This window comes from Nuphar pumila, chromosome 4, assembly GCF_984573655.1.
Source record: "Nuphar pumila chromosome 4, dmNupPumi1.hap1.1, whole genome shotgun sequence".
NCBI classification, from domain to species: domain Eukaryota; kingdom Viridiplantae; phylum Streptophyta; class Magnoliopsida; order Nymphaeales; family Nymphaeaceae; genus Nuphar; species Nuphar pumila.
In genome coordinates, this window is record NC_143252.1 from 21,941,433 (window position 1) to 21,952,101 (window position 10,669).

Here is a 10,669-nt window from a genome sequence, read left to right on the forward strand (position 1 = left end):
ACTCTTCTCAACAGATGTAATGTAGTTATCATCTTTTGGATATTGACTTTTGGTAGAGTGGCAGTTTTCTTTGTTTTTATTTAGAGACGGATTACTAGGTTCTTCGATTTGATATGCTTTCATCCCGCAAGAGAAATTGACAATGTAAAATGAGTTACCGATTGACTTTTGGAATTTTAGAATCTTATTAACTGGTTAAACCATGCAACATTGAGTTGCGCATAACCATGAGTATATATCTTGAGTAACCTATGTCTTATTAGACCAGAAGATGAGCTGCTAAATGAGGGCTTCAAGAGACCAGTGTGAGTGCTGAAAGCCTAGACCTCACGTGCAATCCTGCTTTTCTTCTTAGTTTTGCCTATGGCAGTAGCGGGTTAGAGCAATTCCATCTGCAGACCACATTCACCCCTTTTCTCAGTCTTGGGATCCATGTTTTGTGCCTCCGGAGGATCCTTTGCTGCACAGCCTTGCCTAGAAAATCTCGGTTCTGTCTCTCAAGAAAATTATTTTGCAGGACAGCTGTTTTTTCCATGATAATTTTGTCAAATTTTTAGAATGGATTAAATGCATTTATCATCTATATGTAATCGTGAGTCAAGGTTGTTGCAGCTGATAGGGTCTCGATACTGCTGACTTTTCACCAATATAATGACATGGTCTGTGGTGACCTGTCACCTGAGTACGGGTACAGAGGGTACGGCATGACAATTCCAAAAAATGTGGGTAGAGGATACGGCTATATATATATATATCACATAAATACAAAATAAATTGAATATAATCTAAATATATATGTTATATCTAAAATATATATTATGAAAATATAAAGTTATAGACTGAAAATATAATTATAAATTATAAATTGAATACAAACTTGTAGGGTAAAATGATGTGTCGACATGGGTATGGAGGTCTAAATGGAGTGTCCGTGTGACATAGGTGGTGACTTTGTAAATTTAGCAATCTTTATAGAACCAAATACACAAACAGAGTGAAAACAAGAGAAACACAACAACCTTTGGACGTGGATATATTTAAAACGGACGAAATGAAGAGAAAAGAGGAAAAAGACGATGATAATATGCATTTTTTATTCAGGGCACACGGGAACAGGGTTATTTTATGTTTGATTTCCTGTCAAAAAAATAATTCTTTTTAGGGTTGATCCATAGGTTTGTCAGTGATTTTCTATAAAAAAAATAAGATTGTTTTGGGTTCTGTAACCCTATCAAAAAATTGAAAATTGAACTATGCTTTTTGAACCGTGAAAACACTATGTGGATTCGGGAACGACTTGCCAAGATGATATCTCCCTCGTCGGAAATCCGATCGACGATCCGTAATTTGTAGTGTGTTTGTTATTATGTCTATTATTTCTTTTAAAATTTTCCTATGACAGAAATCAGAATCGATTTTACAGAGCTCGTTATGCATTGTCTAAACCCTATATCGACTTGTGTGAATCGTATCTCTTTCACCAAAGATTCGATCGATGATATATAAATAAAGTACATTCATCTGTGTATTTATTGTCATCTTCTAAAATTTTATAATTTTTTAACATAGTTTGATATATTTCCTTATACCTGAAACTAGATGTGTTTATTTCAACTCGTTATTTATTCGTCAGAATCAAGCGTATGTTTCCAGAATGATATCTCCCTAACCGGAGATGATTTTTCTGATTTGTAAAAAGGAAAATTTATGTTTATCTATCTAGTATCTCTCTGTAATTTGTTATGAATTTTTATGGTGTTTTGACACCCGATTCTGGTCTGACACTGTGATAGGTACGTGCCCGCAGGCAAAATCATGTATTTTTAGGGTTTTATTTAATTTTTATATTAAAATAATACCAAAAACATATTTTTTTATTGCAGTTTAATTTTAGGGTTATCATAAGTGTCCATGTCGATTTTTGTTAATTTTTAAATTTATTTGATATATTATTTGATTAAATCATGAAAACAGGGTGCCTACGGAGTCTTGGTTTGAGTAAAACACTGACAAAAATTACTATTTTTGTGATATTTTAATTTTTTATAAAATATTTAAGATTTTTAGGGTTTGATCATGTTTATAATCATGCTAGGGTGCTCCACACCCGATTTGGTGTTTATTTGAATCCATTTGAGCCCTAAATCCAAAATTTTACAAAAAAACTTTTCTGAAAACCGTGATTTCAAGGCCATAGTCTTTGTTTTAGGGCGTTTTTGTCATTTTTTCCAAAATTCTAAATTTTAAAATTATTTATTTTTATTATTTATTCAATTTTACATTATCTTTTATTATGTTTATCTCAGGAAAGCTTGGAAAAAGGCTTATATCTGGATAAATCCAGTAATTTCCATATATTGTTGGATAAATCCAAAAAAGCTGACATATCTTCACTAACAAGTTTTCTAGTTTTGCAGGGTTATTCAAGATTGTATTTACTTTTATTTTATTTCAATTCAATTAGTGATGTAAATTAATTATAAATTTGGAATAAGAATTTACTTTTCCTGCTTAGAATAGGGTTGTATTGCATATAGTTTATTTCTTTCAATAATATCAATGTGTGATAAATGATGATTCATCCATATTCGAACTCATCATGGTCTACACAAATGGCACATGCACCAGCTTCTAAAGAGTTGATAAACTCGGTGGGTTTCTTATTTATGGTCATAGTTAGAATACGAACGAAACCCAAATTTATCATCTTTTTCTAAGCCACAAATGGCCTACACTCTTAGGCATTTTCAGAAATCAGTGCATATTTTCAAAGTTTTCTAAATATTTTTCTCTTTTAGAATCAAATGAATTATATTCAATACATATTCGTGGTCATAGTCAGGGATATGTAAAGAACCTATTTCATCTAAGTTTTATAAGGCACAAAAATTTATTTTCTCAAAGATTTTCCTCAAATTCTTCAGAAAATACTTTTGCAAATTGCATTCATTCATTCATCTAAGTTAGATTACATCATGAAAAGATTTTACAGAGCTACACGCTCATCCTGATGATCAATTCAGGAGTTCAAAACTCAGACAAATCGATTTTCCCAAAGTTATTTGAATTTTCTCAGAATCTATTTTCTCAAAACATCAGGATTTCTTCAAAAATCGATTTTCCTTTTCTTCAAAAGCATTTTCCAATGTAATTCACGATTTTCAAAGTGTCCTTTTTTCCAAGAATTCTTCAACATTTGAAGCATACATCATATTTTCAGTCAAAACCTTTCAGAATTTCATAGCACATGCATGATTCTTTGTGCATTTAGGAAATAGAACATCGATTTAGACAAGTTGAGCAAAGCAAAGCAAAGCACACAATTGATTCTTGGTTCGATTACCCCTGGTTATGGTTCTAGGAACAGTTGAACCTCGTACTGACAGGCGGGTCCCATTCTTCAGAATTATCCTATATTTTAAAACAGAGGCAAGTTATTTTCAAAATCTTTTTTCAAATGTGAGTTTGACTTGCAAAAGTAAAATTTTGCAATGATAACAGGATCATAACGGTTTCTTTCTTTTTGTTGGGTGAAAGTGCTTTGGCGGAAAGATTGAAGATAGAGAATGCAATAGGTGGAAGTTTGTATCTGAGGCTGATTCCAACAAACAACTTAGTTTACATAGAAGTTTCAAGAGTTGATGTGGGACATGCCATGAGTAGGGGTGGGCAACCGGCCAGGCTTGGGCCTATAAATTAGACCCAAGCTTGGCTGCCGACCCACATTTCTGCTCGGCCAGAGGGCCAGCCCGCATCTTGGCTCGGTCCATGTGTGTGTGTGTGTATAACATTGAATATATTATATATATATACCATAGAATATATATTTTATATATAATATACATTATATTTTATATATAATATACATTATATTTTATATATAATATACATTATATTTTATATATAATATAATAGGCTGGCCCGAACCAGGTTTTTGGCCCAGTTTGGTCAATGACCCGATCCATTAGCGAGGATCGGGATAGAAACTTCTTAAGGATGAGCGAGATTAGCAAACTTCTGTTTCAATTTGTGCATGTCAAAATCAAAAGTGTTTCTAAATCTCAAAATGCTTATGCAAAGATGTTAGCTCATGCGGCATCGACAGATTGAGCGAATATGGAAGGATAAACCTCCAGATTTGATTCCACCAATTGTGTAGATCGTATGTGTAGATTTCACTGTACATCCTATACAGTTTTTTGGCATTAATACACTGGTAGGGGCATGTCTCTTTCTGTGATGTCAGATATTTACGAGTGTGTCAACGACTTATCAACCACTTTTTTTCGTTGAAGTTTTCAAATTCAGTTTTGAACTGAAAAACTCTACTTCATGATTTTTTTTTAATCGTGTGCTGACCATGGAAGAGAGCTTCCATGGGGTTTATATCTATTTCGGAGCTTGCCTATTGAACTTTGAACTTCGAACTTTGGACTTGGCTTTAACTTTGGTTTTTAGTTTCGCTTTCGGTGTTATATTAGTTCGGCCCATCTTGGTTTGGTTTGACATTGACCTTTGGCTTTGATTATCTTTTTACTGTAACAAAGGTCATTTTTTACCAGTTTTAACTGCATTGACCAATCAAATGACTAGCCTTTTATATCCTAATGCCCTCTAACATTTAAGGATCTTGGTAGGCACATGCTAGTCATTGGGGCCTTAATCAGCATAAGCAAGGCGCTTGAACCAGTAAGGTCCACAGCTGCTAGCCGTTTGACCAGGGTCCATAACTCCATGTATACCTTAGTTGGCTCTAGTCCTTCACTCTCCAATTTTCTTTGAAAGTCTTCTTCCCCTCTTTTCTTTCTACTGCTTTTTTCCATTGATGTATGAGTTTGAGCTTAGAAGCTGCTTAGGGTTGCTATGTTATGAAGGGTGGTCCTTGTAGTGTAAAAAAAGACTGGCTAGGCACGAGCAGGTGCAAACTTAGTTGTATCCTGAAAGCGAGGTTGCAAACAATGCTACTACACCTAAGCCTACTCTTGAAGAGGAAATTGTCACTTTGCAGAAAACACATTTGCAGCATTCTGCCCAGCAAATCCTGAATACACTTTCTTCATAAATTTTGTTTTACGGTTCGTGAATTCAACAATTACTAGTATACAATTAAGATTGTTGCAGAAGCAACATAAAAGGAGTTGGCACGATAGATTTTAGTGTGGCAGAAATCGTGAGTAGCATGGTCTTTTCGTGAATTGATGATTTTCTAATCAGTGTCAACCGTGATTCTGTATTAGCTACCTGTGCAACAGGAGGGTCCAAGTTCTGATGGTTGTTACAGTTGATAGGGTCTCATACCTGCCGAGAGTGACCCATATAATGACTTAAATCTTGGTGTCCCTATTGTAAATTTATCAAGATTTTCACAATCTAATGCACATGAGGCAGGCCTCTTGTTGTCATGTGGGACAACAATGGGATAGATTTCAAACAGACAAGATTTTAGCAGCGGCAGCAGCATAATGGAAGTAAGCATGATGAGGTTCAAAGATTCAAAGATTTCAGTGCGGCAGAATTCAGAATTAGAATGATCCTTTCATGAATTGGTAATCTATTGATTAGCATCAACTGTGATTCAGTATTCGCTCTCAGTGCGACTGTGGGGCAAGGTTGAGAAGGTTGTTGCCTCTTGCAGTGATAGATTACTAGTATACATTTAAGATTATTGCAGAAACAACAGAAAAGGAGCTGGCATGGTGAGAGCCAAAGATTTTAGTGTGTCAGGAATTCAGAATTAGCATGATATTTTCGTTATAAGTGGTGATTTGTTGATTGGTATCAAATTGGCATTCAGTATTATCTCCCAAATTACTCGATCAAATCAGTACATCAGGTTAATACCAATTTGTATCAGCAGATTGATCCCAAACCCCCTCGAGGGAACAAAATGTTGGATCCCATCTCAATCACTCCATGAGATCACCCCCCCCCCCCCAGGAGAATTTGGGATTCAAGCTACAGTTTAGGAGGAGCGAGGAAACCACTCCATGTCTTGAATTATCCACGTCTCTGTGTCAGGTAAGTAAAGCATATACCTAATCTAAAGTCCACTAATCAAGGGTTAGAATTTATGTTTGGATCTGAAAATTCTAGCTAAATAGAACGCTCAAACATCCCTTCATTTAATCAAAACATTTGTGGAACCAACGCTGACTGCTTCCTTTTGTGAGGCCATTTGATTTAAGATCAGCTTCATGTTGTATTCCTGTTCAAGTACTGGAGGTAAGTAATGATGCACTAAGACAATGTTTTTTTTTCCAAAACATTATAGACAGTTTTATCTTGTCTAATATCATTCTATGCCATGATCGTTATTGTTGCTGCTGCCTTCTAGAAATTTGGAGATTCATCATGGACTGGCCGAGAACTGAATAAACATGGTTGTATACTTTATGCAGACAAACGCCATAGATATCTCCCTAGATCTGAAGGTGAATGTCTCAATCTTCACATATTTAGAGACTAACTATATTATCAACAGATAAAAGTACATATGGTTTTTCTTCTTGAGCAGATTGTTGCCTTTCACTTCTACATTGGAGGTATTTACCCAATTAGGGCGGTATACAAACTGATCATGCAGTTGCTGCGCACCTTTCACCCCCCAGCTCCACCATATATATTTGGTACTAAATAAGGTCTTCATCTTCCACCAATTTGTTTTCTCTGCAAAATCATCAATCACTAGTTATATCAACAATCATGGTTGTATCTAGTTATACCAAGGTTACAACTTGGGCTACTTGGTTGGGATTAGATCAACTTGACTTAGGGAGCCAAAAGCCACATCCTGCTTAGTAGTAACCAGGAGCTATGGGCTTTCTCACAATTAACTTTTGGAACAAAGAATGAAATTTGCAGCATGAAGAATGGGAGCTTACATTGACATTAACATTTTGAGGCTTTGGTTTCATGGATTTGTTTCCTGCAAGAAAGAAAGCTTCCTGTTAAAAAAATATTAATGATAAAATAAACGAAAAAGAGTCCTTTAATCACCACTTTATCTTTACTTCGTTTGGAAGGAGAGTTATCTTGTAAAAATACCATAAATATGAAAAACTAGATGTGTTTCTTTATCTCCAATGACTAAGATGCCAAAGTAATGTCTCATTGCAAAGAGTAGGAACCTGTTAGAGGTGCACCGCGAGAGTGGTCTGGAGGAGGTAAGAAAGAATGTGTTTCTGGACCTCTGTAGTCTATCTCATATACCTCCTCAATTGAGCGAGCCCCTGCATCATCCACCACCAATTAGTCAACAAGAGATCATCACCCAGATTTAAAAGACACTGCTAAAACTGAGACAAGTCATCAACCTTTACACATCTTTGGTTGCAGTAGAACCAATAGCAGAAATGCAAAGGCAATGCTAGACTTTAGCTCCATCTTCTCTGGCTACCTTTTCCAATGGCTACAAACCATGCATGTTCCTTACATTTTAAAGGGCTCAAAGAGTCCATGGGATCCTTTTTTTTCCTTCATTGCACTGGCAGATTAAAACTGTCCCTTTCACATGGTTTAATTGCAAGAGAGGATGTGGGTGTTTCCCTCTGCAGAAATTAGAGGTTAACAAATTAAAGAAATTTGAAAGGACAGGCCCATGTGTCCATTAAGGTGCTGGTGCAATGCGTGGCTTGGCTGGTCCATCTTTGGTCCCCAGTAGCCGACCAAGATGAATAATTGATGCATCCATTGGCCAGCACTAACGTGCAATGGTCAGATTTCTCTGTGTTCTAGCTGCATTTTAGACTTCTGCTGCACCCAGCAAAACAAAATCACAGAAGTTCACATGGATTGTCATGCACAGAATGAGAAATTTACAGAAATTATGCAACCTCCATCCATCTCAAAGATGGAGGGCTACGAACAGTGTGAAGTTCCCCATGTGCAGACCATATCTAACTGAATTCCACCCATCTGATAAGATGTGGATCCAGATAAGAGACATAATCTGGGTCAGAATTTCCTATTCCACATTGACTAGATTCTTTCAGGCCTCTATTTGATCAGTATGGGCACTTAACATTTGCTGACTACCTGTCTATCACTGCCACCATGTTGGACACCATTTATGGCTAGGATGAATGCCAATAGAAATGGTTGCCTGCAACTTTTCTTTCATGCCATTTGTGAAAGTTGATATTTTCCACAATTTATTATTCACCCCCCCCCCCCCAAAAAAAAAAAAAAGAAGCAAAAATCTCTTCCACAAGTGATACTCGATAAAATTTTCCCAATAAAAAAATCTCTTCCACGAGTGATGCACCATAAGCTTCTTGGAAATGAACTAAATTGCAATGGCAAAGCTTTCATGCTACCTGTGCCTCATTATTTTGATTAATGCTGGCTGCCGACTAAAACGCCAGGACAGAGAAATCTCCGTACGTGTATTCCTTTAATGAGAGTTGGAAAACCATTCCCTTCAATATACTATTACTGCCAAATGCAACATACCAACGGGGGCTCCGCGTGGTTGGTAGGAGCTGTCAGTGCAAGTCTGCCTTTGGTGGAAAGTTGCAGGTTCAAAACCCCCGTGGTACGTTGAATAATAACTGGTGGGGGTCTGCCTAACCCCAGCTTGCCTTAAAAAAAACTTCAAATGTAACGTCTCTAGTAAAGGAAAATTCAAGATAAACAAAGTAGCACGAGTCCTAGTTTTGACATCTAAATCATATAATGATGTTCAATTCGTTTGTAGAGAGAGAGAGAGAGAGAGAGAGAGACTACATAGTCTTGGTCACTTAAGATGCTGGCTGGTCTGCAAAAGTTATATCAACAACCATAAAGTATCGGTTGGACTGGGCCCCGACGATGATAGATCCATGTCTCATGGCCTATGGCTGAGGTGGTATGTAATATCTTGGAGTCTTGCTGTAGTCTTCTTATATCAATGGATAAGAATCTCTCTCTCTCTCTCTCTCTGGGCAACTTCGATGTGCAGAACATGATTGATGCAAAGTTGCTATAAAAAATTGAGACACTCATGCGGGTGCCTGATCATGCTTGTGCACGTCCTTTGCTATTGATGTTGATGTCTTCAATTTGGAAAGCGGACAAGGTGTTCTTTTATTTGTTAGGGAACACCATGGAAGATGGGTAGATGGTTCGAAGCACGTTATATGTTCCCCCAGGTGCGTGTTCTCGGTTCTGAATGAGCGCCACATATGTAAACACATGGGGTGTGTTTCCCCATGTATGTCGGCATCACTTAGCATCAGAGTCTGATTTGTTTGCAAAGACTTAATTACCCTTTTCCGCCATTAGCGCTATGAAACGGCGTTTTGAGTAAAGGTCAAAAATGTCCTCCCACCAGAAAAGAGAAAGAGTTAAAATCATCATCGTTTTTGCCCTAAGGAGTAAACATTTCCGCTTTAACAGGAGCTCCTCACAATATGTCGCCCTAAACGTTCTGACTCACCCTTTGACGATGCATCATCTACTGTAACAGGAGCTCTCTTTGACGACGTAGCCTTTCATGTAGTCCGCTGTCGTTGGAGCACTCCTTTTCATCGTCTATTGTCGTTGGAGCGTAGCCAGAGCATCGGAGCACCCCTCTTCGTCGTCTACTGTCGTCGGAGCGTAGTCGAAGCATCGTTGCCACTATCGGTTGCCACTACCTTCTAGGTGTTTCTCCTTCACTGTTGGATTAGCAAAACTTGTCTCCTTTGGGTGAGTTTCGTGTAAGGTTTTGTTATGTAAACAAATTAATTTTTGTTATATAAATCTGAATGCTAAATCTTACAACTGATTATATTATTCATGTTAAATAACACCTTTTCTCATACTAAAATAAATCGATTTATACCTATCCACCTTCTGGGAGTCAAAAAATAGTTAGCATGATTTGTTTTTATGAAGGCCAAACATTACAACGATATGTACTTATTAGGGCTAAATTTCTATAACGATTTGTAAGTTTGAATTTAACAATGATTTATACATTTAATGCAGTAGTGATTTGTTCGATGCAACAACGATTTATACGTTTCAAGCAGTAGCGATTTAGCCAATTTATGATTCATGATTTATACATTTAAAGCAGCCATGATTTATACATTTAATGCAGTAACGATTTATGATTTACAACGATATATACTCATGAAGGGTTCGATTTCTACAACGATTTACGGTTAAATTTATGTATTGTGCAGGTTAGCAATGACTACAATTCGCAAGACAAGAAAGCCTTCACCGTTGGAGGGGATGACTCTTGGACAAATCATTCGCCAATCCGATATATATGAGGGTTATGTAAAGTACCAAAATATAATGAACATTAAGAATGAAAAAGACAGGAACAAATTGTTGGATATTTATTATGTGGAGCCTGATCCATCAGATATTAAAGTTGAAGAAGAAGAAGGATGACGAAGAGAAGGAAAAGCAAAGGAAGAAGGAGGAGGAGAATGAAAACTACGCGCACTTATGAGGCAAAAGTATGTCTTCCTTCTGACCATACAAAATTAAATCTACATGCACATTATTCTTCATGTTATCTGTCATGATCATCAGTTGCATCACATTATACTATGCACTGAGTTGTTATTTATTTTGCTAATAAAAGAAATGATTTAACATTATTTACGATAACGATTCACGTGACAACAATTTGATGACAGCTACGACGCTGTGAAGCAATTTCAATTTTAATCGCTAAATGAACAATGATTTG

The 10,669-nt window shown here is 36.6% G+C and overlaps 1 long non-coding RNA gene across 1 annotated transcript; it reads right to left on the reverse strand.

Moving 5' to 3' along the window:
- Window positions 1-6,364: 6,364 nt before the first annotated feature.
- Window positions 6,365-7,451, reverse strand: LOC149839617 (uncharacterized). Its single transcript, XR_016431338.1, has 4 exons — window positions 7,314-7,451; window positions 7,128-7,229; window positions 6,882-6,925; window positions 6,365-6,666 (listed from the first exon to the last, which is right to left on the reverse strand). It is a non-coding gene; the product is annotated as an uncharacterized LOC149839617 (long non-coding RNA).
- Window positions 7,452-10,669: the final 3,218 nt, after the last annotated feature.